The sequence below is a fragment of the Canis aureus genome, chromosome 24, assembly GCF_053574225.1.
Source record: "Canis aureus isolate CA01 chromosome 24, VMU_Caureus_v.1.0, whole genome shotgun sequence".
NCBI lineage: Eukaryota > Metazoa > Chordata > Mammalia > Carnivora > Canidae > Canis > Canis aureus.
In genome coordinates, this window is record NC_135634.1 from 31617741 (window position 1) to 31644207 (window position 26467).

Sequence of the window (26467 nt, forward strand, 5' to 3'; positions counted from 1 at the left end):
CCATAATGTTTTCTGGGCCAAAAGTTCTTGTCAATGAAAGTGTGTATCCAGCAAAGTGATAAAGGACTTCTCATCTGCTCATGGCAAAAAAAAAAAAAAAAAAAAAATAGACCTAAACAAGGTATTTGGGGTGAAGAGGTAGTGTGAAGAAAGTTCAACTCAATAAAACTGGGACCTCTCTAAATCTTGAATTTACTGTTTCACAAAAACCTTTTCTTGAGGCATTCCATGACAGTTGTCAAACACAAGAAACTCCACTCTTTGTGGAGGTGTAAGTAAAGCCATGTGTTGCAAATAGCCAAGCTGGTTTGTAAAATAAAACAGGAGAAACTAGAAGTGGTTTTCTTGTCTAATGACATGTTCTGGAATAGTTGATATTGCTTTTAACATTTTGAAGGAAATCATCAAGTAATTGACAGTCTCCTTGTTGCCTTTCAGCATGCAACTGGGTAAAACTACAGACATTTTTTAAAGTAATCACCTCCTTTTTTATACTCACTATTTACATGCTAATGCCATCAAAGAAAAAACTCTTATTTTATGAACTGCTTTTGAAATTACAAAGATTGCCAATGTTTGGAAATGGTAAAAGGTTTTGTTTTTTGTTTTTTTGCCAAATCACTTTCTCTGAAGGTAATAGCTTTATATGCAGCACAGATGGAGCCCTTGCAGTGCTTGGTAAGACATCTGGTTTTGCCACTTTAGGGGAAAAGGAAGCTCCCCACATCTTCATCACAGACAAGACTTTTCCAAAATTTCCAAAAGAAGTTTGGTTGAAAGCCATAAAGTTATAAGCTTCATCAGTACTGATCCTGATTCCTTGGTTACAAAGAACTGAAATTGAACCTAAAACTTTACTTTTTTAAAAGATTTTATTTTTTTTTATTTGACACAGAGAGAAAGCACAAGAAGGGGGAGAGGCAGGCAGAGGGAGAGAGGGAAAAGCAGGCTCCCAGCTGAGCAAAGAGCCTGATGAGAGTCTCGATCCCAGGACCCTGAAATCATGACTTGAGCTGAAGGCAGATGCTTAACTGAATGAACCACCAAGATGCCCTTAAATCTGAAACTGTATTAAAAAGGGAATTTATTTGAAGAGATTGATCATAATAAGGCTAGAAAACCAGGCCTGAGCAAGTCTGAAGGAAGGAGAGCAGCCAAATTCCTGTCACAGGAGTGGCCGAGAGTGGTGCCAACGCCACTAGGCTCTTGAATGAGCTGCAGCCATCAGAAATAATTCCTATTGACCTTCTGCTCTTGTGTTACTGCCTCAAGAACATGTTTGTCACCTTCAGGTCATTTCTATGCTCAACTACTAAGAGATCATGAGAGGAATAGCTGCCTTCCTTCAGCTTCCCTAGTCAGAAGAAAGGTATGATTTTCTTAAATATACAGCTAACCAGTAGTGAGCATGGTAGAACAAGTAACTCTGAGCTTTTTTCTATCTAACTGTTACAGTGTTAACATATTATAAAGTTCATTTTTCAGGTAACAGCCTAACATTGTGGATTCATATATACCTTACCATCCTGCATACATCTTTAAAGAATGACTAGAAACAGAATGTGTGTATGTTTGTGTGTGTTTTCATGACAGTTTCGAAAGAACTATTGATCACACATCAGTCCCATACACATGAGCAGAGGTAATAGTTTATATCAGTCATATCATCATCTATCACAGTAAATATAAGCATACATTTCACTTTCAAATGCAACATTTTATTTTATTGCAGATTTTGTGTATTTATGAGAGAGAGAGAGAGAGTGAGAGTATAAGAGAGCATGAGTAGTGGGAGGGATAAAGGAAGAGGGAGAAGCAGACACTCCCCTGAGCAGAGAGCCCAATAGGAGGCTTGATCCCAGGACCTTGGGATCATAACCTGAGCCAAAGGCAGACACTTAACCAATTGAGCCACCCAGGTGTCCCTCAAGTGCAACACTTTAATTTCTTCTTTCCAAGCTAGTGAAATCATGTGTCTAAAGGAAAAAGAAAAAACAAACTCCTTTTGAATGAGATCGTAGAGAGGGTAATTGGCTGTGGAAAGAATCAAGAAAGATAAATTTCCACTTCAATCAATCAATTAATTTAATTTAAAAAAAATTGAGGACCATATGTACCAACATCATGGTTGAATAACTTGTCAACAAAGCTTTATTCCAGGACAGTGAAGCAACATCCTTGGAGTTTTGAGAGAGAGAAAAAATTATGATCCAAGTATTGTTAACATAAAATTGGATTAGGAAGTGTAGGTCTTCTAATGATGTGTCATTGGTGAACAGAAAATAGGCAAATGGGGTGGAAAGAGAGATCTGAAGAAAAGGAATATGATGATTGTGAGGCGAGTGGTTGGGAGGAATAGGCACTGAAGGTTATTCCTGCCAATTATTTCAAGTCATTAAAAAGTCACATTTTTCTATTAAACTCTCAATTTAAGAATGTGGTTTCACAGCACTAGAACAAGTAACATTAAAATTTGTATGGAACCACAAAAGGTCCTAAACAGCCAAAGCAATCTCGAGAAAGAAGAACAAAGTTGGATGTACCCTACTCCCAGATTTCAAGATATACTACAAATCTGTAGTGATCAAAACAGTATTGTTTTGGCAAAAAATAGACACATGGATCAGTGGAAGAGAATAGAAATTCCATAAATAAGCTTACACAATTAATCTACAGGAAAGCAGACAAGATTATAGAATGGGGGAAAAGATAGTCTCCTCAACAAATAGTGCTGGGAAAACTCAACAGCTATGTACCAAAGAATGACACCAGACCACTTCCTTACACCATATACAAAAATAAACTCAAAATGCATTAAAGACCAAAACCTTAAAACTCTTAGAAAACAGGCAATAATTTCTTTGACATTGGCAGTAGCAATATTTTTCTAGGTATGTCTCCTTAGACAAGGGAAACAAAAGCAAAAATAAACTATTGGGACTACATCAACATAAAAAGCTTTTATAGCCTAATGATTGGAAGCAGATATTTGCAAATGATATAACCAATTAGGGGCTGATATCCAGAATATATAAGGAATTTATCTAACTTGATACCAAAACAAACAAACAAATAGTCTGACTAAAGATGGGTAGAGGACCTGAATTTTTCCAAACAATACATCCAGATGGCCAATAGACATGTAAAAAGATGCTCAACATCATGAAACATCAGGGAAATGCAAATCAAAACCACAATGAGATATCACCTCACATCTGTCAGAATAGCTAAAGTCAAACACACAAGAAGCAACAGGTGTTGTGAGGATGTGAAGCAAAAGGAACTCTGGTACACTGTTAGTGATAATATAAATTAGGAATGTAAATTGGAAAACAATATGGCAGTTCCTCAAAACATTAAAAATAGAAATACCATATGATCAAGAAATTCCACTACTGGGTATTTGCCTAAAGGAAATAAAAACACTAATTTGAAAAGATATATGCACCCCTATGTCTATTGCAGCATTATTTACAATAGCCCAGGTATGCAAGCAACCAAGGTGTCCATCTATAGATGAATAGAGAGGATATGATATATATATAATACAATGGAATATTAGTCATGATAAAGAATGTAATCTTGACATTTACAATAACAGACATGGACCTAGAGGGCATTAAGCTAGGTGAAATAGGTCAGGCTGAGAAAGACAAAGAACATATGATTTCATTTGTATGTGGGATCTAAAAACAAAACAAAGAAACAAACAGACTCTTTTTTTTTTTTCAAACAGACTCTTAAATACAGAGAACAAACATGATTGTGAGAGGGGAGGCGTGGGGGGGATGGGTGAAGGGGATCAAGAAGTATGAACTTCCAATTATAAAATTAGTAAGTACAGCATAGGGAATTTAGTCAATATGATTGTAATAATGTTGTTTGGTGACAGATGGTGATTGCACTTACAGTGATGAGCACTGGGTAATGTATAGGATTATTTAATAATTACGTTGTATATATGAAACTAATATAGCACTGTATGGTAATTATACTTCAATAAAGAAAATTCAAATATCTAAAAATGTTTAGAAAGAAAAAAGGGCATGAGTTTTCAAAACTTGGGAAAAATTAGAAATTATTCCAACTCCTGGAATTTTAATGTTTATGGATGATTTGGAAATTATACCAACTTCTCCATATATATATATATGTTTGTATATATATATATGGAGAATATATATATATACACATATACATATTGTATAGGGTGTAGCTCATCTGTGACTAAAACACTAATCATATAGTTCTGGATAATGATGATGATATTGAAAACAGACTGATCTGCAATAGGATTTCTGTGCAGGAATATTTGTCCACTAATGGGACAACTTCCTTCTTTAATTAACCAAAGAATAAGACAACCACAACTAATGGAAAGAAGCTGTATTTTTTCTCTAATATTTTCTAGCATGTTCCTACAGATCTTATTTATTCAATATTGAAAAGAATACTAATGCAATCATGATGCAGTAGCCGGGTGTAACAAAAAGTACCCAATTTTCCCTGGCATTACTAAACTAGCACGGTTTATTACCTTTATTTTAGAGCTACTCATATTTTTATGGAGTACCACTTATCACATAAAAATTATATGATGAACAAAGATTTTCTAAGAGCCTCAGTATTGATAAATTCAAAACACTGTTTTTAACCTTGAAAATCCTTTGATCTAGTAGAAAGATAATTGTTCTCAGAACTGAAATGCATAACCATTATATAATGAAAGAAAATCTTGTGAGCTTTCCTGGCTGATGGAACAAGTTTCAATCTGTCAAAGTCAGTTTCCATTGCATTATTTGAATTCAAAAGAATGGTAGATATTACATCTTAGTATCCACAGAATTAAAATCTTTTATTAGGGACACTTCTATTGTAAACACACTCCACGCATATAACATTGAAAGATACTGTTAAACAGAAAGCTAAAGGACAAACCCAAACACAAAGATGAGCTGCTGATGGCTCTGAAGTGGGCCTAGTCAAGGAGGAGTCTGTAGGTCTTACACCCTTTTAGTCCCAGGGAAATCAGAAGTGGCCCAGAATTCCTCTCTTACAGTGCTCAGATCATAAAAGCACTCCACAAGAGGCAGGATCTCACTATGAGGAGGGCTTCCAGACCACTGCCCAATGTAAGATTTGATAGTTTTGGATGGGGTTAGATGAAGATAAACACATAAGAGAAGGAAAAAGAGAGAGAGAGAGAGAGGCATAGTGAGGGAAAGGATATAGAATTTTACCCAAAATGAGCTTGCAAACTAAAAGTAATAAATATAAAAATTTAAAAATTACCAATAAAATTTAAAATGCAGAAGATTAAATCATTTTAGAATAAATATACATGATGTAACAAACTGAATAATGGCTTGAAATAAGTACATTTAGTTTCTAAAAAAAAAAAAACCCATAAAATGAACATCCATGAGAAAGAATAAGACAATATAAAGAAAGACACAGAATGGAATAGGAATCATTGGCTAAGAAACAGAACCAATTAGAAATCTGAAGTTAAAATATTGTCATTAAAATTTAAAAAACCATGAATGGGGTAAACTCTATACTGGGTAAGATCAAAAATAGAATACAAGAATTGGCACATACTACCAAAGAATTCACCCAGAAAGCAGAACAGAGAAGCAAAGACTTTAAAAGCAAACTAGCAGATAAAAGATATGGAAGATAAATTTAGAAGCTCCAACCTATGTCTGATGAATGTATCAGAAGAGAAGAATAGAGAAAATAAGCAGAAAAAAGATATATGAAGAGATAATAGCTAATGATTTTGCTGAATTGAAGAAGGAATAGTGTCAAAGCAAAGGAGTATTCTAAATATTAAGAAGGATTTTTAAAAATTGATCCATGCCTGGACAATTGGGTAGGAAAATTGAAAAGTATCAAGAATGGGGATCAAATTCTAGAAATATCAGAGAGAAAAGGCTGATTCTGCAAGAGAATGATAATGAGCCTGATTGTAGGTTCAGCAATAATAGATGCCTGAATACAATTAGACTACAATAGAAAAATAGTCTTAAAAGTATTGAGGGAAAAATACATGTCAGTCTGAAAATAATTATTTTAACAAACTTTTATTATTTGTCATTAAAATGAGAGATATTAGTACAAGGATAGACAAATGGACATGTAAATAGAAAACTGGAACTGAATTATAGATGTATAAGCAGTTTGTGTGTCTGAGATAGAATTGTAAATCAGTAAGGAAAAAGCAGATTTTACTCAATACTTTGTACTTGCTCTTTGTTCTTCTATGTAGAAAAGAATGGGACTAGACCTCACCTCATGTCATGTCCACAAATGAGCTCCAAGTGGCTTAAAGACCTGAAATTTTAAAGCAAAACTTTAAAATACTTAGAAGAAAACTTCTTTTTGTGATCTCAGATCACTAGGATTTCTTAAAGCATTAAAAGCACATTGTAAGGGAAAAGATTAATAGATTTGATTACATTAAAATTAAAACCTGCTATACAAAAACATTATAATCATAATGAATAAGATTTAGTTGCTTTCAATTTTTTCTCCATTACATTGCTACAATGAACATCCTTATACATATTTTTATGCAAATATTTTATCCAATAAATTTTTTGAAGTGGAATTGCTGAATTGAGAAATAGATAAAACTTAATAGCTCTTGCTTTCTAAATAGTTTATCAATTTATATTTGCATTAAAACTATCTGAGAGTATTTTCCTGACACTGTTTTCAAAGTGATGACTGTAATTTTATATTTATAATATCAATTTTGTTTCTGATCTTTTGTTATCTCAAGTAATGCTGCAGTAAACATCCTTGTACATGAGTGGGTTTGCGTTTGTAAACGTTCCATGCAAAATAATAGAATTGTGTAAGGTCCTGTATAAAAAAGTTCTAGAAATGAAGTTGCTGAATCAAAAATGTGTATACTTTAATTCCTGTCAGCAGAGATAATAATTGTGCTACCACCAAGAGTTCATGACAATGGGCATTCCCCATATTCTGGGTGGCATTATGACTCTCAAACTTCTCAAAGTTCTTCATTTCGCCAATCTGACTAGTGAAAAAAGGTATAGCGATTTTAAAGTGTGCATTTCTTTAGTAATGAGTTCAATCAAACCACTTTTCATATTTTCTAAAGCTATTTGGATTTCCTTTCTTTTAATGAATTGTATGCTCATGTCCTTGCCCTATATCTCATTGCGTTTATCAATACATCTCACAGTTTTTATTGAGCACCTACCACTAGGTGCTCTGCTCTGGACTCTGAGGAAACAGTAATGAAAATGGTAGACAAGATCTTCTGGGTCCAGAACTGCCCATTTAGTGGGGAGAGTCAGGTACTAAACACATGAAGTGTACTTTCAGTGTAACAAAGATAAAACATGACAATGGGACAGATAGGAACTGGTAGAGGGCACTGCTTTGGAAAAGGCAAGCAGAGGAGGCACCCTATTGAATCTGCTCTTCCCACTTCCTCTTCTCTTTGTCTGAACATATGATCTGTTTACATGTTGTCAAGGTAGACAACATTCATGATTCTGTCTGGCAATCATAATTACCACACAAGTTCGGTTCTGATTCTACATTTAATGTATTAAATTCACATAACCACCTTTCTTTCCATAGCTTTCCCATATCTGGATTTATAATATTGATTCCTTTATTGGTTCGTTTAGATTTTTTTCTTAAAAGGATTGATGTGTGCTCTATTCCTTAAATTCTTGTATGCCTGAATAAGGCCAGTCTATTGAAGGATAACTTAGCTTGCCATAAAATTCTTGAGTCATAGTTTCTTCTCCCCTTTCTAATGTTTTAGGGTTTTATTTATTTATTTATTTATTTATTTATTTATTTATTTATTCATTTATTCATTTATTCATTTATTAGGAGAGCACACATGCCAGTGGAGGCAGGGGGTGGGGAAGAGGGAGAGGAAGAGAGAGTCCCAAGCAGACTCCATACTGAGCGCAGAGCCCAACACAGGGCTCAATCCCAAGACCTGAAGCACCCAATGTTTTAGTTTTGGAAGTGTCTTCTGATATTGAGAGTCTTCTGTGACTTAGTCTGAGGCCAATTTGATATTTTCAATTCTTCAACATGACTTGCCCTTTACACCAGATTTTTAGCAGTTTCATCCTTTACCCTTGAGGTCCAGAAACAAGACTAGGATATTGATCAGATCTATCTTGCTGTGTTTACATTTTTCCTAGGACATCACACTCCCCTTCAGTATTGAGATATGAGTAAATTTCAGTTTAGGCAATCTAATCTTTTCAATCTTATTGTTTTTTGAACTTCATATTCTTATTCTAACATCGCTTCCTAAAATGTAGTTTTAATTTACGTAAGTTATTTTATTTTTCTAATCCATTTCCTTCCTCAGGTCTTCCAGCTCATTCTTTTATTGCCGTTTGTAGGTTTGTCATCATCATGTCTCTCTCCTAACTCTTATTTCAAAGAAGTCATGTTTCTTTAATTCCTCTCAAGTCATGGATTTAAAAAAAACTTTCTCCTGTTTTGAGGTCAAATTTGTCTTCTGCTTTGGGTTACTTATTTGCCTTCTGATTTTCTATTTTCTTTTTAAATAATAGTGTATATGTATAGAGACTGCCATAGACTGTATGTTTGTGTTCCCTCTAAATTTGTATGTTGGAACCTAATGCTGAAGATGATGACAGTAGGAGTTGGGGTCTTTGGGAGATAGATGATAAGGTCACATGGGCAGAGCCTTCATAAATGGGGTTAGTGTCCTTATAAAAGAAACCCCAAAGGGCTTCCTTGCTTTTCTGCTATGGGAGGGCACAGTAAAAAGACAGCTGTCCGGCAGCCCGGGACTCAGCGGTTTAGCGCCGCCTTCAGTCCACGGCGTGATTCTGGAGACCCAGGATCGAGTCCCACGTTGGGTTCCCTGCATGGAGCCTGGTTTTCCCTCTGCCTGTGTCTCTGCCTCTCTCTCTCTCTCTGTGTCTCTCATGAGTTAATGAATAAAATCTTAACAACAACAAAAAAAAGACAGCTGTCCATGAACCAGGAGGCAGGATCTCACTGGATATGGTCTCTGCTAGTGCTTTGATCTTGGACTTCTCTGACTTCAGAACTCTTAGTAACAAATCTCTTCTGTTAATAAGCCACCTAATTTATGGTGTTTTTATTACAACAGGCTGAACAGATTAAGACACACTCATCACCAATTTCTTTCTCTTTTTCCCTCATAATTTCTCATTTTTAATGAAGAATATTTTAGGAAGGAGGGAGATGTGATCTGCTGAGTACCCACTTTCATTTCAATATGTTAATTTAGAACCCATTTTCTCGAATTCTTTATCCTTAGTGAACCAAGTCTTCTGTTCCCATTTTTAGTGGCATTTTTTAATTGAACTATATTTGGTATATAGCATTGTATAAATTTGAAGTGTACAGCACAACATGATTTGATACATTCATATATTGTAATATGATTGCCATGGTAACAATGATTAGCACCTCTATCACATCATATAATATCATTTCTTTTTAGTGGCTCGAATAGTCTTGATCTAGTCTAGTAAATTTGATGATTGTAATCGAGGTGAACAGAGAGCTCTATGACTCATGGTGAGGGACATATGTTTTCTGTGTGGTTATTTAGTTATTTTACATGGTGTGAGGTGCAGACAAGGACCTGGAGCATCCTGCTAAAATACACACTTGGATTCATTGACTCTGGGTGGGACTAGAATTTCTTCATTTTTAACATGCTCTAGGTGTGTTTGATTCTGCTAGTCCATGAGGGCACTTTGAATTGCAAGGATTTGGGGTTTACTTTCTCTTCTCCGCTGACTTAGAGTAGATGGTCCCAAACAGATTGACCCACATCCCCAGCCTGCCCCACAGCTCTTCCTGCCTCTTGCTCTCCTTCTGCCCAAGTGGTTGCTGCTCAGCAAGGCAGCTTTTGTGGTTTCTAGGTGTTTATATTACTTAGGTTAGCATTTGGTTTTTAAAGTTCTAATTCTATTGCATTAAGAAGTTGTTGATTATATGATTTCTATTTGGGGAAGTTTATTAAAATATTTTTGTGGCCTAAATGACTATCTGTTTTTGTATACACTGCAGTAATACTGGAAAGAAGTGCATTTTCTGCTAATAGAGGCCAAGGTGTCACTCGCTCTCTCTCTCTCTCATACACACACATACACATCATATGTATTTTTTATTCCTTTTAGTATTAGCTTGTCTACTTGATATTTTTAATGATACTTTAATGTCTTTATTATTTAACCACTGTATTTCATCTTGTATCTGTCATTGTGTTCCGTAATTTTTAAAATATTTATGTTCTCTTACTGTTTTCATTTTTTTACAATGAAATACAATGTCTTATTTTTATCTCCTTCAATATTTTGAAAATCATATCCTATTTTTATGTCCTTTGGTGATCAATTCTTTTTCAAAAGCATTCTTCCACCTACTTTTATCTAATTATCAGTTAAAATATGCATTTTTAATCCTTTGTGACAAGTAATTTCATACTTTTTTAAAAGTTTTTTTATTTTTATTTTTATTTTTTTTTTATTCATGAGAAACAGAGAAAGAGACACAGGCAGAGGGAAAAGCAGGCTCAATTTCATACACTTTTAAAAATGTCTCTCAAAAATCCCTACATAGTGATCTTTATTATTTATTCAGATGATGGTATGTACCCTAAGGAATTCCAAACACTCAGACTGCCTCACCAAACAAGGCAGACCAGAGGACCTGCCCTGGTGGAGTTCACACTGTAATGGCAAAGACAGACAGGAAGAAAAATCAGTATATACTGCAGAATATGATTTCGGGAAATTATAGATCTATATCATTGTTCTTATCTAATTATACTTTACTTGCATAGTTTTTTCTTTTGAAAATACTTTTGGCATTTGTATTGAGCAATATAACCAGATTGACAATAATATTTAGATTTATTCCTATTTTGACTGGTTTCAATGCTCATTATTGCTCCTGATATATAATAGTTTTCCCCTTGAGAGGTCTCAATTTTATCTAATTGCTGGAAATACAGACAAAAATCTAGAGTCTAAAAACTTTAGTTTAAAAAATCTAAACATTTATTTTCATGGTTCTATTTTTTAAGCTCTTACATTGCTGAAGATAATTATTTGAAAATTTCTTTTTTTTAATATTTGTTTATTTATTCATGAAAAGACACAGAGAGAGAGGCAGAGACATAGGCAGAGGGAGAAGCAGGCTTCTCGCAGGGAGCCTGATGCAGAACTTGATCCCAGGACTCTGGGGTCACACCCTGAACCAAAGGCAGACACTCAACCACTGAGCCACCCAGGTGCCCATGAATTTCTTTAAAAGAACTAGTACTGTTATAAAATTACCAGATCATACTGTGGTATCTTAAAATCCTGTACAATTTTTTTTTTAAATCTTATGCAATTATTTTGTTGCTTTCTGACATTTCATATTATGTAAGGAGAAACTTGGGAAAGATTTTTGCCTGTTGTGAATCACCTACTTTATCTGCCCAGAAGCTTTCAGGAATTTTCCTTGTACATGTATATAAATGGCTTCTTTTTGTGATTTTACAAATAAAGCATGGAGGGCATTAGAATGGATACATAGTATTCTGCTTGCCTTGTAACACAATTCATGGAGTAGAAAAGAAAGGAACTTAGATCTGTAGTGGTTTGGATCTCAGAGCTTTAGGTGAAACTCAATAGGTACAGAATATGTACAACTTCCATTTCTTTTTATGTGCTTTATTATGTTCAGGAAACATAGCAGTGTGCCATTAGCCTTAGAAATTTTTTCCCCAATTGCCTTCTACCTTGCATGAAAATTTCCCTATATTTTGGCAATTATCTGTGAACTTTAAGTTTTAGTAAGTTGGTAAATTTCTGTCTTTTGTGTTTCCTCTTAAGTGATTTGTTGAGTTTGGTAGCCTCCTAGATGGATGCTAGTAGAAGTCCAGTGTTTGTTATTAGTTACAGTTTCTTTTAAAAGAGAACAGTATTCAATTTACAAACAATGTATAAAGTGTCAGAAACCATTTTGTCAAAATGTATGAGAAAGTCAGTGTTTTAGACTTTTTGAAGAAAACTGTATTGGTCAGAAAGCTATATTGCTCAGAACACTTCATTCAAGTGAGAGAAACCAAATTCAAATCTTGTTGAGAGAAAGAGAATGGGAGAAAAGAATTTATGGGCACATGATAAAATGCCCAGAATAAAAAGTAATTCAAGCATAACTGTCTCTCACAGCTCAAAAGATATAATCAACTCATTATACTAATGCAAAAATAAATTCTTTCCAGATTTCTCCTAGAAAACCGTAGACTTGATTGGCCTATCTTGGGCTTTATGGCCATGCCATGAGAATAGTCGTCCCATGAGAATGTTGGTTGTCTAGGAATGTCCCTTTCCTTTCAGGGGTACACTTTATAATACCTTAAAGGTTGATTTCATGTCCTGGGATTTTTCGGAATGTATTTTTTGTTGTTGTTTTTCCCCACCTTTACAGAGATGTAATTAACATATGACATTGTGTTAAGTGTGAAGTATACAACCTATGGATTTGATATATGTTGCAAAATCATTACCACCAAAGCATTATCTAACACCTGCATCACATCACGTAACTATCCTTTCTTTTTTTGTGGTGAAAACATTGAAGATCTACTCTCTTAGCAACTTTCAAGTATATAATACAGTATTACTAACTATAATCCCTATGTTATACATTAAATACCCAGAACTTATTCATCTTCTAACTGGAGGTTTGTACTGTGTAACTGACATCTTCCCTTTCTCCCACTCCCCAGTCCCTGGTGACCACCATTTTAGCCTCTATTTCTAGGAGTACTGTTGTATGGTTTTGTTAGATTCTAATACAGTATTTGTCTTTTTTACTCTGCCTTGTCTCATTTAGCCTAAAACCCTCAAGGCCCATCCATGTTGTAATAAATGGCAGGATGTCCTTCTTTCTCACCTTCTGAATAATGTTCCACAGCTTCTTTACGCATTCATCTGCTGACGCATACTTGACTGTTTCCATATATTGGCTATTGTGAATAATGCTGCAAAGAACGTGGGAGTCCAGATATCAAGATCCTGTTTTCATTTCTTTTGGATATATAGCCCAAAATGGATCATATTGTAGCTCTATTTTTAATTTAATCATCACCAAGACCCATGTCAAGATGCTTACTACCCTCTATGTTTTCGTCTATGGGTTTTACAATTTCAGGTCTTATGTCCAAGCCTTTAATCCATTTTGAGTTAATTTTTGTGCATGGTGTAAGAGAGGGTTTCAGTTTCATTCTTTTGCTTATGGCTCTCCAGTGGTGTTCTAACACCGTTTATTGAAGATATTGTCCTTTCACCATTGTATATTCTTGACTCTTTTGTTATAAATTAGTTGATGACAAATGCTTGGATTTATTATTATAAATGCTCTTTATTTTCTTCCATTGATTTATGTGTCTGTTTTGTCCCAAAATCATATTATCTTGATGACTATAGCTTTGTGATATAATTTGAAATTAGGAAGTGTGGTGCCTCTAGCTTTGTTCTTCCTTAAGGTTGCTTTGGTTATTTGGGGTCTTCTGTGGTTCCAAAGTTTAGGATTATTCTTTTCTATTTCTGTAAAAAATGCCATTGGACTTTTTGTAGGGATTGCATTCAATCTGTAAGTGATTTTGGTTAGTATGGACACTTTAACAATATTAATTTTTCCAGGCCATGAGCACAAAACATCTTTCCATTTGCATCTCCTTCAGTGTTTTTTCATCAGTCTTGTAGTTTTCATTGGCTAGATCTGTCACCTTGTTGGTTAAATTTATTCCTAGGTATTCTATTCTTTTTGATGTGATTACACATGAGATCGTTTTTAATTTCTCCTTCTGATAATTAGTTATTAGAATATAGAAATGCAACTGATTTTTAAATATTGATTTTGTATCCTGAAACTTTACTAGATTTCTTGATTAGTTCTAACAGTTTTTGGTAAAGTCAAGATTTTCTAAATATAATACCATGTAATATGCAAATAAAGATGATTTTACTTCTTCCTTTCTTATTTGGATGCTTTTTATTTCTTTTTCTTGCCAAATTGCTCTGGTTAGGACTTTCAGTACTGTGTTAAATAAAAATGGTAAGAGTGAGAATTTTTGTCTTACCCCTGATCTTAGAGGAGAAAGCTTTTAGATTTTCACCACAGAGTAGGATGTTAACTGTGCTCTTGACATATATGCCTTTATTATGTTATGTTCCTTCTGTGTGAAGTTTGTTGGGAGTTGGAGAATGTTGAATGGAGGATGCTAAATTTTGTCAAATTCCTTTTCTACATCTATTGGGTTTATCATATGATTTTTATACTTCATTCTGTTAATGTTGTACATCACATTGCTTACTTTATGAAATTTGCACCACTCTTGCATTCCCCGGAATAAATTCCATTTTAATGGACTGTTGAATTCAGTTTACTAACATTTTGTTGAGAATTTTTACATCTATGTATACCAGGGATATTGGTGTATAACTTTCCTGTGATGTCCTTGTCTGTTTCATTATGAAGGTAATGCTGGCCTTGTAAAATGAGTTGGTAGTATTCCTTAATCTTCTTTTTTTTGAAAGATTTTTGAGAAGCATTTGTATTAATTCTTTTTTAACTGTTTGGTAGAATTCATCAGTGGTGTCATCTAGTTCTGGACTTCTTTTGTTGAGATGCTTTTGCTTACTGATTCAATCTCCTTACTAGTAATTGCCTGTTTAGATTTTTTCATTTCTTCATGATTCATCCTTGGTATGTTGTATGTTTCTAGGTATTTTTCCATTTATTCAAGGTTGGTTGTCCAGTTTGTTGGCATATTATTGTTCATAGCAGTCTCTTATGATCCTTTGTGTTTGTGTTTTGTCAGTTGTAAAGTTTCCTCTTTCATTTCTAATTTTCTGTATTTGAGCCCTCTCCTTTTTTTCCTGGTAAGTCAAGCTAAAGGTTTATATATTTTATTTATCTTTTTAAAAAAAGCAAGCTCTTCATTTTATTAATATTTTCTATTGTCTTTTTAGTCATATTTCATTTATTTTCACTCTGATCTGTTATTTCCTTCCTTTTACTAACTTTGGGCTTAGTTTCTTCTTTTTTCCCCTGGCTTCTTGCAGTGTCAATTTTGGTTGTTAATTTGGTTGTTATTTTTTTTTCCCTCTCTAAACTGCTTTTGTTGCATCCTGTAAGTTTTGGTATATTGTATTTCCATTTTTGTTTATCTCAAGATATCTCTTTATCACTTTTTTGACCCTTTGGTCATTTGGTAGCATGTTGTTTTATCTCCATGTACTTGTAAATGTTCCAGTTTTCTTCTTGTAACTGATTTTTAGTTTCATACTATCTCGATTGTAAAAGATGCTTGATGTGACTTCAGTCTTCTTAAATTTATGAAGATTTTGCTTTGTGGCCTAACATATGATCTATGCTGAAGAGTGTTTCATGTGAGCTTGAGAAGAATGTATATTCTGCTGCCATTGGATGGAATGTTCTGTAAGTGTCTGTTAGGTCCATCTGGTCCAATGTGTAGTTCAAATCCAATGTTTCCTTTTGATTTCAGAATGTATTTTTAGAAGTAGCTACCATGAAGCATCACTTTACACCTAGTATGATGACTATAGCCCAAAAGATGGACAATCATAAGTATTGGCAAAGATATAAAGAAATTGGGACCCTCATGCATTGCTGGTAGGAATGTAAGATGGTGCAGCTGCTATAGAAACAGTTTGACACTTCCTCAAAAACTTAAACATAGGGTTTCTGTATAACTAAGCATTCTATTCCTACAAAGAGAATTGCAAACAGATGTCTACACAAAAACATGTACACACATGTTCATAACTTCATTATTCACAACATCCAGAAGGTAGAAACAACCTAAATGTCCATCAGTAGATAAATGGATAAATAAAATGCAAAATTACTCAGCCATAAAAAGGAATGAAGTACTGATACATGCTATAAAATGGATGAGCCATGAAAACATTATGTCAAGTGAAAGAAACCAGACAGAAATGGTCTCATAGTATTTTATTCTTGAAACGTTCAGAATAAGCAAATCCATAGAAGGTAGATTAGTGTTTTCCAGAAGCTGAGGGAGGAGAACAATGGGGATTGAATGCTACTCAGTACAGGGTTTTATAGGGTGATGAAAATGTACAGGAATTAGTAATGATGGTTTCACAACTTTGTGAATCCATGAATAGCCACTGAATTGTACTCTAAAAAGGAGAATTTTGTAGTATGTCAATTATGTATCAATAGAAAATGATTCTTTAATAATATAGGATGGATTCAGAATGGAAAATGTGTAATCAGATATTTATATCAGCACTTCTGACAAGTTATAACATCTTCAGGGAATTTTCTAGCAATCTCATGGTAAGAGACATGGAATGCCTTCATCTGCTTTGTGTTAGTAAAGCACAAACTATCATGAAAAGAACTGTTCAAAGTTCTTTTTGTTTTGTTTTGTTAATTGGTGCCACCTTCTTGCATAGCCAGAATAATTTCATATTTGCAAGTTTTAGATATGACTGATGATGAACATTAATACACAAAAATATTCCAAATACTACCGAATTAAGTGGCATTTACACCTGGAAGATATTTTAGGTCAGTTACAATCTACTAAACTACAAAATCAGCATGCTATTCATGAAGTTTTCTCAGAAACCAGAGTATGATTCAAAAATTTCTTTTGAAAACAGTAAAAGTTCAATTTATATATGTAAATAGCTTACATGAGAAAAGGACAAATTTAGGCAAATAGAGAGGTTTTTATTTTCAAAGAACAGTAAAGGAACAGTAAATAACTTAATGTATAATATTACTGACTTTAAAACTATTTTATTTTAGGGGCACCTGGGTGGCTTAGTCAGTTAAGCATCTGTCTTCAGCTCAGGTCATGATTTCCAGGTCCTAGGAGTCCCACATTAGGATTCCTGCTCTGCTTTTTCTCTCCCTGTGCCCCTCCCCATCTCCTGCTCTCTCAAAATACAGAATCTTAAAAAAAAATTTTTTTGAATTTATTTTTTTAGAACCCAAAAATATAGAAAACTCTTCCAAACAAATATATAGCCTAATGAGTTTTTATAAGACCTTTTTGTAGCTACCAACCAGGTGAAGACATGTGGCATGATTCAATCACAATCCTACTCTTTGCTAAAGTAATACTGCACTGACTTCTGTAGAGATGACACAAATGTTCATTCCTAGAGATTATAGTTTAATCTTCCTTTTTAAAAAAAAAAACAATTTTAGGGTGGCTCAGCAGTTTAGCGCCGCCTTCAGCCCAGGGGTGATCCTGGACACCCGGGATCGACTCACACGTCAGGCTCCCTACGTGGAGCCCGCTTCTCCCTCTGCCTGTCTCTCTCTCTCTCTCTTTCTGTGTCTCTCAAGAATAAATAAATAAAATCTTAAAAAAAAAAAACAGGTTTTATTTATTTATTTGACACAGAAAGAGCATAAGCAGGAGGAGCAGCAGGCTGAGGGAGAGGGAGAAGCAGGCTCCCCCCCTGAGTAGGGAGCCTGATGTATGGTTTGATTCTAGGATCCTAGGATCATGACCTGAGCCGAAGGCAGACAATTGACTGAGCCACCCAGGTGCCCCTTAATCTTACTTTTTAAAAGGTGTTAGTACTTATGTCATTTTTAACCCACCAATTTCACTTCCATCCCTTCCTTTTTCCTATAACTTACCTATTAAGGAGTTATTTGCTGGCATTTACCTATTTGCTGGCATTTGCCCAGCAAAATATTCCACATTCTCAATTCTGTTTTACTATGGAGTCATAGTGTAGTTCCTCTTTTTCTTGAAATTAGGCAGCTGAACCCCAGACTCCATCAGACTCAGGTTCAACTCTTTTGGCAAGACTATGTGGTGCGATATACTCCTACCACGAGTCTGTCTGTCTGTCTGTCTTTGTGGTTTGAGCAGCTGTTGATCCTCAGCGCCTAGATCCATTCATTCATTAGTGGTTCAAAACAGTGATTTTTCAATTCCATCATTTTTTTTTTCACTTTTTAGATAAAATGTTTTTACAAAGAGATGCTTTCCTGCTTCTCACATTTGGTTATCCAGTCATACAGTTTGTACAGAGGAGCAAGGATAAATGCTTGATTCTTCTCTCTAAATAGTTGTTTGGCTTTTGCACTGTGGGGATAAAGAGAAATGATCTACTATTTTTTAAAGTTTTCATACTCGAAAAAAAAAATAAAATAAAGTTTTCATACTCGAGAATAAAATGTGATCCCACACTTTTATGAAAACAAAGAAGTAGAGATTCAATAATCTCATTTATTTTTAACTTTTTATTGAAGTCTAATACGTTTAAAGAATGTCCACATCATGAGACTGTAGGTCAGTGATTCTGCATGAACTGGCCATACCATGTAACCAGCAACCAGATCAAAAAGCAAAATATTACCAATACCTTAGACCAGCTTCTCCAGGTGACGATGAACTCTGAGGATAACCACACCCCCTGACATCCAACAGCAAATTATTTCTGAGTGGGACCAAAAATTTAGATGAGTGGGACCATGCAGTATACATTCATTTGTCTAGGCTCTTTTGCTCATAGCTATGTTTGCAGTAGTCATTGGATTGTTTATCCATTATTCTGCTGATAGGATTCAGATTGTTTCCAGTTGGCAGCTGTATTGTTACAAACTTTTCAGGGCATGCCTTTTGGGTGGCATAGATGTACATTTCTTGGGATATATATGGCCTTTATTTTTAAACATGGTACTAGAACCAGATAATTCTTTGGAAGAGCTATTGAAATATGTAAATTTTTATAGAAAAAAATGAGTCGTTATTAATAAATAGCACTATACGGTATTTAGTTTCAAAATTGCAGCTAATACTGCTGCCCACATCAGGCACAAGCCCCTAGCAAATCTCAGAGAAAGATGCACTGTCCACAGGTTGCATTCAGTAACTTGCCTATGCTTGACACAAAGAAGAAAATAGATAGCTCATGGGGCACTGGGTGGCTCAGCAGTTGAGCATCTCCTTTTGGCTCAGGGCATGATCCCCGGGTCCTGGGATCAATTTGCACATTGGGCTTCCCACAGGGAGCCCGCGTCTCCCTCTGCTTATGTCTCTGTCTATTTCTGTGTGTCTCTCTTGAATAAATAAATATAATCTTTAAAAAAAAGGAAAATAGCTCAACACTGGAGAAAAATTTTATCATGTTGTTTTCATTGCCCTCTCAAGGCTCTGTCTATTTCTACCGGTTTACTGGTCAGCAGTTACCTAAGAAGCTTTGCTTAGAAACCTGAATTACCTGGAAACTTATTTTTAATTTGCTTTAATGGGGATTTATCACTTGTTATGGGTTGAATTATCCCTCCCACCCCAGATTCATACCTTGAAGTCCTAATCCCCAGTACCTCAAAATGTGACCTTATTTAGAAATGAGGTCATTGCCAATGTGATTAGTTAAGATGAGGTCATTAGGGTGGGCCCTAATCCAGTGTGACTGGTGTTCCTTATAAAATGGGCAAATCTGGGCACAGACATGCCTACAGGGAGAGCGCCATGTGAAGAGATCAGGGTGATGCTTCTATAAGCCAAGGAATACCGGAGACTGGCCACAAGTCACCAGAAGGTGGGAGAGAAACATGGAATGGATCAACCTGTAACATCTCACAGAAGAAATCAACCATGAACCTTGAATCAATCAACCTTGATCTCAGACTTCTAGCCTCCTGAATTTGAGACAATACATTCTTCCTATGTAAGCTTCCCAGTGTGTAGTGCTTTGCAACAGCAAAGGAACCCATCACCCTTTATAATGTGGTACCCTGGGTCATTGCCTATTTTCATGATCCTTAATTTGGCTTTTTAAAAAAGATTTTATTTATTTATTCACGAGAGACACAAAGAGAGGCAGAGACATAAGAAGAGGGAGAAGCAGGCTCCCTGTGGGGAGCCCAATGTGGGACTCCATCCCAGGACTCCAAGATCACACCCTGAGCCAAAAGCAGACACTCAACTGCTGAGCCACCCAGCCATCCCCTTAATTTGACTTTTAACTTGGACGTAGGGACTGACTGGCAACTGTATAATCTTGAATAAAGGATAAAGGATTCAGCCACTGTCAGCCTCCACGTCCTCTTCTGTGTAATTAGGATAATAATCATACCTAGGATTAATGTGAGACTTAAATAAGATCTCCATTTAAAGAACTTCTTAAAATATCTCTAAATAGTAAGTTTTTATAAATATTAACTTTTATTATTATAATACTAGGCCACAACCACGATAAATTCCAAAAAGCAGAATTCAGACAAGCCACATTCTCTGAAACACAGGAACATGCCCAGAATAAATAAATAAAAATAAATTATCCCTAAAAAACAAATCCAAAAAGGAAATAAAAACTGTAGTTATAGACTATTTGAGGACAAGGCAATTATGACATCAAATCTTACAGCTATTACCACAAAATAAAATGAAAAAGGTTACAAATGTATAGCTCTAAGGGTTTTCCATCAAGGAAAAAATTTAAAGATCAAATCACGCAGATAGCACAGGGAACTAGAAAAAGTAACAAAGGGATTCTAAGAAAGCAGGATAAGAGCAGGAAAAAAATATTGACTCTAACCAAGCTGTCATTTTGGTAACCAACACTTGTAAAGCATTTCCTACATGCCCAGCCCTGTGCTAAGTGCTTTTCCCAGGCAATCTCTGAATTATCAGAACAATCTTATGAGGTAGGTTCTATGATTATTCCCATTTTATAGGCACTGGCACTGAGGCTTTGAAAGGTGAGGTAACCTGCCCAAGGTCACTGAGCAGAAGCAAGATTGTGTCCCAGGAAGTGTGACTACAGACCCCAAGTTCTTAATCACTGTACACTACACGGTTTTCTTCAGCCAGGGTACAACTGGTCACATTCTAGAAAACACCTACCTTAGTGCTTCTTATATACTGTTCCTACTACATATCCTGTGCATTTGAATTTAGTCACTTTTTTTAAGATCTAATTTATTTGAGAGAATGTGAGCACAAGCATGGAGCAAGGAGAAACAGAAGGAGAGGAAGAAGCAGACTTCCCACCGAGCAGAGAGCCCCACATGAGCATCAATCCCATGACCCCAGGATCATGACCTGAGCCCAAGGCAGATACATAACTGACTGAGACACCCAGGTGCCCCTAAAATTAGTCATTTCTTATAATCAGCCTCACAGCAGCACATACCCTACCCCATGCACACCCACATGTGTATGTACACACACCTGACACACTTACTTGCATCCTCTCCATCATTAGACAAGGGATGAGGAGGAAAAATTTCTCATTCCTAGGCTGGACCTCTAACAGTTGAGGAACAACTGGGCCCCCGACCATTCAAATATGGGAAGGGTCACATTACCCAGCCATCCTGTGTCCATCCAGCATGTGACAGGCTATGTCCCATCTCTGCTGCTCCGCGTGCACATGTGGCACCTGGAGCCCCTCTCTGCTCACACCTTGCTTCCACTTCTCCTGACTCTTCTTCTCTGCCCTTCTAAAGACTTTTGATATTTGCCATCCCTGACTGCCTTGACCCACAAAGGATTTAAAATCAGATTGAGAATAGATTTTTTTCTCTTTACTTAAAATCCACAAATATGAACAAGTTCCAAGGACAGAAAAAATTAATATTCATAGATCTCCAGTTCCTTTCAGTTCAGTAGTTAGTAATTATTAAAAAAAATTAATCTCCACTTTCATGTCAGGCTCTCATAAAAACAAATTAAATGCACTTAGCTGAAATATACCTTTATTTAACAATTATGCTTTTTCAGATGTGACAAAGTAAACCTTTTGAAAGGATCTTTATGTAACATAAGAAATCAGTTGGCATATCTTAGGACAAACCCTACAAGTAGAACAAACGTAAATTGCAATTAGTTGTTTTCTAAGCATTATTTTTGGAAAGCCCAGTGTTTATTTCAGCCTTGCACATACTGTATAATGACATAGTATATCTGGAACTGTACACATTTAGAGACCGTAATTATAGCAATGCTGCACTTCACTCCCTCATTTGCTAAGCTTAGTTGAAAACCGAAGCTAAGTGGAGTCAGAGTCTACCAGTTTACTCCACAAATTTATCCGAGTTTGAAAATAAATAATAATCACAACAACATGATGCTTTTAAAAAGAAATGAAACTGCTCTTGTTTTCATTCCTTGAGAATGCAAAGCCCACCACGGTAGAAAGCAGAAAAACGGGGGTTTTCATTGGATGTGTATTGCCATCCAAGGAAGCAGTTTGGGGTAAGTCTTTTGGTTTCTATTAATGTCACTCTGTTACAGTTAGAGATGGACAGGCCTCAGTTGGCTGCTTCTTCACATTTCATACCCTCCAGAAAATGTTTTGGGTTCGGAGAAATTCACAAGTTTACTTTGTTCTAAACACTCTTTCTTTTCATTTTTAAGTGACTGTAAACATTTACCTCAGCTTCAGATTCATTTGCACTTAGCTCATCAAAACTTTTCACAGCATAACTCTGCATGTACGAAAATAAAACCAAACACTCTTGCTTATAAAAGACACTGGATTCCAGAATCACTCTGCAGATTCCATCAGGCACTTTCAGCTTAGAAGCACAAAGTCATGTTTTGCCAAATATAATTGGATTAAAACATCCCCTGGGTTTTCACTCCCGGTGAGTTTCCCTGTCCCATCCCAGCCCTGGGGTGCTGCTGGGCCCTAACCTTTCCAGCCTACTTGGCACTTGGTCCCAGGATAAACCCAGCGGATTCAAAATCATTATCTCCCTTCCCAAATCCGTTTGCCATTCTGAGTTTATTCTCAGGCAATGGCACCACCTTCTCCCTCTGTCCCACCCGAAAGGAGAGAAGTCAGCCTTCATCTCTTGCCATCCCACCAAACCCTGTTCATTCATCTGATTTTGCTTCCCTTTCGTTGCCCCAGGCTACGCAACATCATGTCTAGACCCTATTTCTGCAGGGACTTCCTAAAGCTAGTAGGTCTGCCTTCTAGACTCATCCCCATCAATCCCTTGCTCACTCAAAACCAGAATGATCTTTTCCAAGGGGAAAAATTTGATCACCTGAATTCCCTTTTCAGAACCTTTCCATGGTTTCCCATCACTTCTGGAATAAAGTGCAAATTTCCGAGTAGATTTTACCAGGTTCTTTTTAACCAGCTTCTATCTTCCCCTCCATTCTTCTCAGCTTCTTCTTGCCTGTTTCACAAAGGCCAGGGGATTGCCGTCAATTCCTCAAAACTGTGTGCTGTTTAGCATGATAATGACTGGGTTTTTTTTAAGATTTTGTTTATTTATGAGAGACAGAATGAGAGAGAGAGAGAGAGAGAGAGAGGCAGAGACACAGGCAGAGGGAGAAGTTGGCTCCAAGTAGGGAGCCTGACATGGGACTCCATCCTGCGTCTCCTGGATCAGGCCCAGGGCTGAAGGCGGCCCTAAACCCCTGAGCCACTGGGGCTGCCTTAGTCTGGCTATTTTATCACAAATATGGCAGTGTTCTAAATACAGTCAGTTCTGCTGTAACATGATATTCACAAAAAATGGCAAAAAATAACCATGCTGTGCAACATCATGCAATGAAAATCCTTATGGAAAAAACAGAGTGGGGAGGGGGTGCGGTACTGATGTAGGAAAAGATGTTAGGATTCGAACCTGACAGCCAAGAAAGAATTCTTGAGACTTCTTTGGTGCAAAAAAGGTGATTTTTCTTAAAGCACTGGGACAGGATCTGTGGCCTGAAAGAGCTGCACTGAGCTCCTGAGGGATGGCCCATGATGTACTGTCAAGTTGGGAGAGGGTTAGGGAGAGTGTAGGTCTCTAAGGAATTTTGGAAGCAAGGTTTCCAGGACCTTGAGAGGGCTAGTTATTGTTGGGAAAATGTCATTTATTACTCTCTAATAAAACCTTGGTCATGAGACTCTTCAGAGGTATATCGGTGGGCCAAATGTTTGGGGGATGATTGCCAACCATGTCTTGGGAGAGGGGTGGTTAGAGATAAAGGAAATTCCTAAAGGGATTTTTATATATTAAAGTAGATTTACAGGATCCTAGGGGTTGGGCTAAGATTGCCTTTTGCCCTTAGCAAAGTATTAACATCTAGGCAGTTGAGTCCCTAGAGGAATGTCATTCTGCTAGTTTCAAGGGCTTGTGGATGGGGTGTAGTAAGGAAATGCAATGATGTTTCTTCTACCTTTGTTTCCCACATCAGTACCACTCAAAAAAAAAAAAAAAAATCAGTGACGTTAAAAAAAAAAGCTAGAAAATTAATAAAAATGGTAACAAACTTTGACAGATGCCGAAGAAACACATAAAAAATTGGTATATATATTTTTGGTCTTCCTCACTGAATCCCAACACAGAGCTCCTAAAACCACTGCAATTTCCTGAGAGATAGGGGTGAGAGGAGTATCTTTTGTTATTCGTAAGCCCCTTTCAGGGCTTTATGCTAATGAGGTCACTCGACGGTGGAGGCTGGAGATTGGGCCAATGGCTAATAGTTTTACTTTCTCAAGTGATTTGGGTTTTTTGTTTGTTTTTTTTCTCAGGCAATTTGTCTGTGCAGCCTGGGCAGGGGATCCGCCTGGAGCAAAGCTGACCCCACAGGTGGGAAACATCTGACTTCAGAGTGATGTGGGAGCCAGAAAGGTCCTTTAGCACCTCCACCAGCATCTGGATGGGTTGGCCTGCAGTTCTCTGGCTCCAGACATTGGTGAACCAGTGATTAATAAGACCACACCCAGGAGAGAGCAATTCAAAGCACCATCTCATTAAACTAGATTTGAAGTATTTTTATAATCTCCTCAAACTAGATTTTATATCATGAATTGACTTAGGTACTGTACCCCAAATCCATTTTTTGTGAATTCCAAAATATTCCCATCTCAGAACAAGAAAATCAGTGTTAGACAACCTATTAAATAGATGAAGAAGTGTCAGATGCATGGAAAGGTTTTTAAGAATTTGTGACAGGAATGCTATTAGGGGATGAGTGGAAAATAGATGAATGGATCAAAACAGCATTACTTTCTATGCTGGTTTAAAAGTTTAAGAATCCCCCCACCCCCCCAAAAAAAGTTTAAGAATCCAGGTAAGCTCATGACACAGGGGCTAATGGTGCAATTGCCACAGAATATATCACAGATTATTAATGTTTTCCACTCAGCAAGGTGAAGCTGACAGAGAACAGTGTTTTCCAATGTGTATTTCATGAAATACTTGTCTCTTAAAATTTTACAGGAAATGCTAGGTGACATAAAATGAGACAGGTCTCTTTACTATTGGATTGTTTCCAGTCTTTATTATGAAGATGTATGTGGTGACTTTCTAAGAAGGAGATGACAGTAAACTTTGTTTTCAAAATTTCTCTTTTCTTCCCTCTTTTATCTTTCTTTCTCTGGAGATTTGGACTTCCAAAAAGCATACTGTTAGAAATCCCAGCAAAGAGGATTGGAGAAAATGAGAACCCGTCAATTCTATCTTTCTCCAAACTGCTTCTACCATCATTGGTTCTACTCAATGCCTTAGGTCATTTTCCATGCTACTGAGTCGTGGACTTTCCTGGGCTGGGGACATCCACAAGACCAAGCTCTGCAGTTCCAAAGGACTCAAGCAGAAGAAGAAACAAGGAGCAGGAGGCAGTGAGAACCTCAAGCCAGTTGATGCTCTTCAACAAGTCTGAAACACAAAGGCATCTCTGGGAAAGGACTTGGGTCAGGGGCCACTGAGGGACCAGGAGGAGCCTTTGCCAGCACGTAAGACTTCATCCCGCCTCTGCCTCCCCCTCAGCAGCCACTTGCAGAGGAGATGAGGATGATGGAGAATCCCAGAGACTCAGCCACTCCTTCCTACCCCAGCCCTCCCCACTAAAACCCAGACTTGAACCACTGCCACACATAGACCCCGGGGGATGGGCTCCTTGGCTTGCCATGTCTCCTAGCCCATGTTGCCCTTAGAAGGATGGGGTTTGTGGTGGGCTGTCCCAGCTTGTGCCTGGACCTTGTTCAAGGAGCAGAGAGGCTGGCTTCTGATGCCAAATGGCGGTTGGGCAGGACAATGCTCTTTGCGGGTACCTTACCCACCCCCTTCACCAGCGAGCTCTCTTCCCGAAAGAAATTTTGAGATAAAACAGTACATGAGGGGATCCCTGGATGGCTCCGTGGTTTAGTGCCTGCCTTCTGCCCAAGGCGTGGCCCTGGAGTCCTGGAATAGAGTCCCACGTCGGGCTCCCTACATGGAGCCTGCTTCTCCTTCTGCCTGTGTCTCTGCCTCTCTCTCTCTGTGTCTCTCATGAATAAATTTTTTAAAAAAGTACATGAATCAATAAAGAAGTATAATGCAAGAACCGGAAAAAAAACCCACCTTTCATTTGCATCTCAAATTAACATAGGAATACACATCCTGACATAAATGAATAAACTATTTATCCATG

At 36.7% G+C, this 26467-nt stretch overlaps 1 long non-coding RNA gene across 1 annotated transcript; it reads left to right on the forward strand.

The window, feature by feature from the left end:
- Nucleotides 1-1210: 1210 nt before the first annotated feature.
- Nucleotides 1211-26388, forward strand: LOC144296510 (uncharacterized). Its single transcript, XR_013363609.1, has 3 exons — nucleotides 1211-1369; nucleotides 24585-24872; nucleotides 25439-26388. It is a non-coding gene; the product is annotated as an uncharacterized LOC144296510 (long non-coding RNA).
- Nucleotides 26389-26467: the final 79 nt, after the last annotated feature.